Below are 6,000 nucleotides of genomic sequence, written 5' to 3' on the forward strand. Positions count from 1 at the left end.
TATATTAAAGTTGGAAACAGTGAGATAAAAAGAACAGGAGGGTTTGGAAGCACTGATCCGGTAGGAAAGGCTGCATATTGGGCAAGTCAGGTCTCTGAGAGCAGACCTGTGTGTAAGGCCATTATTCAAGGAAAACAGTTTGAAGGGTTAGTAGACACTGGAGCAGATGTCTCTGTCATTGCTTTAAATCAGTGGCCAAAAAATTGGCCTAAACAAAAGGCTGTTACAAGACTTGTCGGCGTAGGCACAGCTTCAGAAGTGTCTCAAAGTACAATGATTTTACATTGTTTAGGGCCAGATAATCAAGAAAGTACTGTTCAGCCAACGATTACTTCAATTCCTGTTAGTCTATTGGGTTTGTTTCAACAAACCGAGATTTGTTACAACAGTGGGGTGCAGAAATCATTATGCCCGCTCCATTATACAGCCCCACGAGTCAAAAGATCATGACTAAGATGGGATATATACCAGGAAAGGGATTGGGAAAAAATGAAAATGGCATTAAAGTCCCAATTGAGACAGAGGAAAATCAAGAAAGAAAAGGAATAGGGTATCCTTTTTAGGGGCGGCCACTGTAGAGCCTCCTAAACCCATTCCATTAACTTGGAAAACAGAAAAACCGGTATGGGTAAATCAGTGGCCGCTACCGAAACAAAAACTGGAGGCTTTACGTTTATTAGCAAAGGAACAATTAGAAAAGGGACACATTGAGCCTTCAGTCTTGCCCTGGAATTCTCCTGTATTTGTAATTCAGAAAAAATCAGGCAAATGCTGTGTGTCAATGGACTTAAGAGCCATAAATGCTGTAATTCAACCCATGGGGCCTCTCCAACCCAAGTTGCCCTCCCCGGCCATGATTCCAAAAGACTGGCCTTTAATTATAATTGATCTAAAGGATTGCTTTTTTACCATTCCTCTGGTAGAGCAGGATTGTGAAAACTTTGCCTTTACTATACCAGCCGTAAATAATAAAGAACCAGCCACCAGGTTTCAGTGGAAAGTGTTACCTCAGGGAATGCTTAATAGTCCAACTATTTGTCAAACTTTTGTAGGTCAAGTCCTTCAAACAGTTAGAGACAAATTTTCAGATTGTTATATCATTCACTATATTGATGATATTTTATGTGCTACAGAAACAAGAGACAAATGAATTGACTATTACACTTTTCTGCAAGCAGAGGTTGCCAACGCAGGACTAACAATAGCATCTGATAAGATTCAAACCTCTACTCCTTTTCATTATTTAAGGATGCAGATATAAAATAGAAAAATTAAACCACAAAAAATAGAAGTAAGAAAAGACACATTAAAAACATTAAATGACTTTCAGAAATTGTTAGGCGATATTAATTGGATTTGGCCAACTCTAGGCATTCCTACTTATGCCATGTCAAATTTATTCTCTATCCTAAGAGGAGACCCAGACTTAAATAGTAAAATAATATTAACCTCAGAGGCAACAAAATAAATTAAATTAGTGGAAGAAAAAATTCAGTCAGCACAAATAAGTAGAATAGATCCCTTAGCCCCACTCCAACTTTTGATTTTTGCTACTGCACATTCTCCAACAGGCATCATTGTTCAAAATACTGATCTTGTGGAGTGATCATTCCTTCCTCACAGTACAATTAAGACTTTTACATTGTACTTGGATCAAATAGCTACATTAATTGGTCAGGCAAGATTACGAATAATAAAATTGTGTGGTAATGACCCAGACAAAATAGTTGTTCCTTTAACCAAGGAATAAGTTAGACAAGCCTTTATCAATTCTGGTGCATGGCAGATTGGTCTTGCTGATTTTATGGGAATTATTGATAATCATTACCCAAAAACAAAAATCTTCCAGTTTTTAAAATTGACTACTTGGATTTTACCTAAAATTACCAGACATGAACCTTTAGAAAATGCTCTGACAGTATTTACTGATGGTTCCAGCAATGGAAAAGCGGCTTACACAGGGCCAAAAGAGCGAGTAATCAAAACTCAATATCAATCGGCTCAAAGGGCAGAGTTGGTTGCAGTCATTACAGTGTTACAAGATTTTAATCAACCTGTTAATATTGTATCAGATTCTGCATATGTAGTACAGGCTACAAGGGATGTTGAGACAGCTCTAATTAAATATAGCATGGATGCTCAGTTAAACCAGCTGTTCAATTTATTACAACAAACTATAAGAAAAAGGAATTTCACATTTTATATTACTCATATTCGAGCATACACTAATTTACCAGGACCTTTAACTAAAGCAAATGAACAAGCTGACTTATTGGTATCCTCTGCATTCATAAAAGCACAAGAACTTCATGCTTTGACTCATGTAAATGCAGCAAGGTTAAAAAATTTGATATCACATGGAAACAGGCAAAAGATATTGTACAACATTGCACCCAGTGTCAAGTACTACACCTGCCCACTCAAGAGGCAGAAGTTAATCCCAGAGGTCTGTGTCCTAATGCATTATGGCAAATGGATGTTACACATGTACCTTCATTTGGAAAATTGTCATATGTTCATGTAACAGTTGATACTTATTCACATTTCATATGGGCAATCTGCCAGACAGGAGAAAGTACTTCCCATGTTAAAAAACATGTATTATCTTGTTTTGCTGTAACGGGAATTCCAGAAAAAATTAAAACTGACAATGGACCAGGATATTGTAGTAAAGCATTCCAAAAATTCTTAAATCAGTGGAAAATTACACATACAACAGGAATTCCTTATAATTCCCAAGGACAGGCCATAGTTGAAAGAACTAATAGAACACTCAAAACTCAGTTAGTTGAACAAAAAGAAGGGGGAGACAGTAAGGAGTGTACCACTCCTCAGATGCAACTTAATCTAGCACTCTATACTTTAAATTTTTTATTTTTTATTTTATTTTATTTATTTTTATTTTTTTTTTTTGAGACAGAGTCTTGCTCTGTAACCCAGGCTGGAGTGCAGTGGTCGGATCTCAGCTCACTGCAAGCTTCGCCTCCCGGGTTCACGCCATTCTCCTGCCTCAGCCTCCCGAGTAGCTGGGACTACAGGCGCCCGCCACCTCGCCCGGCTAGTTTTTTTGTATTTTTTAGTAGAAACGGGGTTTCACCGCGTTAGCCAGGATGGTCTCGATCTCCTGACCTCGTGATCCGCCTGTCTCGGCTTCCCAAAGTGCTGGGATTACAGGCTTGAGCCACCGCGCCCGGCCTAAATATTTTAAACATTTATAGAAATCAAACTACTACTTCTGCAGAACAACATCTTACTGGTAAAAAGAACAGTCCACATGAAGGAAAACTGATTTGGTGGAAAGACAACAAAAATAAGACATGGGAAATAGGGAAGGTGATAACCTGGGGAAGAGGTTTTGCTTGTGTTTCACCAGGAGAAAATCAGCTTCCTGTTTGGATACCCACTAGACATTTGAAGTTCTACAATGAACCCATTGGAGATGCAAAGAAAAGCACCTCCAAGGAGACGAAAACACTGCAATCGAGCACCATTGACTCACAAGATGAACCAAAGTGGTGATATCAGAAGAACAGATGAAGTTGCCATGCACCAAGAAGGCAGAGCTGCCAACCTGGGCAGAAACTAAAATAACTTGCTATACAATTAGTCACAAATACACTCCTTGAGGTTTTTTTTTTGCCCATGTACATGAGTATTGTCTAAAATATGCCTTCTTTTTAGCAGCTACGCCCTGCCACCACTATGTTTGGCTAAGTTCACAAATCTATTGTAACCTGTAAGCTCCCTGTCACTTCTCTGGCTCTCCTCTCCTGCTAAGCTTTGTTTCCTGGCAGGATTTTAAATCTTCTGCCATTGCCATAGCTACTGCTCTTGCTGGAACTGCCATAGCCACCTTGGTTATGTGGTTTGGCAAAGTATTCGTCTCCACCACCATAGGGGCCAGAGATTCTGCCTCCAAAGTTTCCTCCCTTCATGAGTACAAATTTTAAGATTGATTGTTATTTTTTCAGAAATCACTGTAGCTTCCATGCCCTCCCAAATTGCTTTCACTCTCACCACCAAAGTCACGTACGCCTCCTCCATTGTTATAGCTGTCACGGCTGCCACCCCCACCATAGCCACTGCCCTGGTTTCCAGAATCCTGTCCACTACTTCCATAGCCTCTGCTTCCTCCAGAGTAACCAGGGCTGCCTCCTTCATAACCACTATCATTACCAAATCCATTATAGCCATCCTAATTGCCGCCATATCCACCATCACCACAGCTGCCACCAAAGGCACCACAAGCACTGAAGTTTCCTCTGTGACCAAAGTGGTCATTCCCACCAAAACCACCTCCACGACCACCACCAAAGTTTCCAGAACCACTGCAGCCTCGTTGGCTAGATGAAAAACTGGCCATCTCTTGCTACTACAGGGCTTTCTTTACTTCACAGTGGTGGCCATTCCCAGTATGGTATTTCTGAATGACAATCTTATCTACGGAGCCATGGTTACAAAAACAAAAGCCCCTCCTTTTGCCAAAGGTTACAAAAGCAACGCCCCTCTTTTTGCCACTGTCTCGGTCAGTCATGATTTCAATCACTTCAATTCTTCCCGTACTCTTCAAAATAATCTCTTAGGGGATGTTATTCAGTCTTCTTTAATGCCACCAACAAATATCTTTTTCAGAGTTAAGTGGGCACCTAGTCTCTGAGAATCTTCTCTTGAGACAGCTCTCTTCGGTTCCACAACTCTTCCTTCCTCCTTGTGTGGCCTTGCATTCATGGCTGCATCCACCTCCTCCACAAGGGCATATGTGACATACCCAAAGCCCCTGGAGTGCTTGGTGTTGGGATCTCTCATTACCACACAGTTGGTGAGCGTTCCCCATTGCTCAGAACGGCTCTTCAGAGTCTCGTCGATTGTTTCAAAGCTCAACTCTCAGATGAAGAGCGTCTGCAGCTGTTTGGGTTCTTTAGGAGACTCTGACTTAGACATGACAGCAGTGGGAAGAAAGACTTTATGCTTCCTCGGCGGTGTCTATTGGCATAAAAGAGTTAGCTAATGGATGAATCTGTGTATATAATTCTTCTGTTGGTAAAGGCATTAAGTTCCAGGCTTAATGAATTTATGGATTGCTGAAGCCAAAACCATCAGGCTTTCAGATTTCTATCCTTCCACCAATCCCCGTAGATGTATCTGTCCTCTTCTACTTTTCCTCTGTCATCTATTAAAATGGACTCTTACTGAGTCTAAAGGATATGACAAAAAAAAAAAATAGAATGAACTCTTAGAAAAGACTCTGCAAATCTTTTGCAAAACAGTACATGTAAAAAAATCTTATGGGTATCTACATTTTGACTGAGTAAGTGCTTTAAGATGAAGAAATAGAATGGTGAAATTTTATGCATGAGGTGAGCAAATACACTCTGGGAAGTAAGGTGGTTTATAAGCATCCATGCATCACATCAATTAGGTGATCACCTCTCAACTTACGTGTAAAGCCGGCGGCGTTTCTTTGATTTAAAAACTTGTTCTGATTTGTTAAACCACAAGAGTCTATTCTACTTCCATTCTTGTCTAGGAACCTGCCTATATCCATTTCAACAGCCTAAAGTTGGCAAGGATGACAGTTCAAAAGTTGCTGCACAAGGCAGGAGGAAGTTTTATAATATTGGAAAAATAATGTTGGATTAAATAATTCTAGAGAAATGTTGAGAACTCAACAAAAATGTATCTAAACATATAGCTATTTATATTTACTTACGTTTTCTCTAGATTATAAACTCTTTTTAAATATACAGTTCATCCTCAAACAGGGGCTCATACCTATAATCCCAGCACTTTAGGGGGCCAGGGTGGCAGGGTTGCTTGAGGGCAGGAGTTTGAGACCAGCCTGGGCAACTCAGTGAGACCTTGTCTCTACAAAAAACAAACAAACAAACAAACAAACAAAAAATGTAAACCAGTCATGGTGGTGCATACCTGTAAGTCCCAGCTCCCTGGGAGGCTGAGGCGGGAGGATCATTTGGGCCCAAGTGCTCAAGGTTACAGTGA

The 6,000-nt window shown here is 40.2% G+C and overlaps 1 pseudogene across 1 annotated transcript; it reads right to left on the reverse strand.

Annotated features, from left to right (window-relative positions):
• Window positions 1-1,809: 1,809 nt before the first annotated feature.
• LOC715347 (heterogeneous nuclear ribonucleoprotein A1-like 2) lies at window positions 1,810-5,163 on the reverse strand (annotated as a pseudogene). Its single transcript, XR_013414384.1, has one exon. The product of XR_013414384.1 is annotated as a heterogeneous nuclear ribonucleoprotein A1-like 2 (transcript).
• Window positions 5,164-6,000: the final 837 nt, after the last annotated feature.

This window comes from Macaca mulatta, chromosome 2 (genome assembly GCF_049350105.2).
Source record: "Macaca mulatta isolate MMU2019108-1 chromosome 2, T2T-MMU8v2.0, whole genome shotgun sequence".
NCBI classification, from domain to species: domain Eukaryota; kingdom Metazoa; phylum Chordata; class Mammalia; order Primates; family Cercopithecidae; genus Macaca; species Macaca mulatta.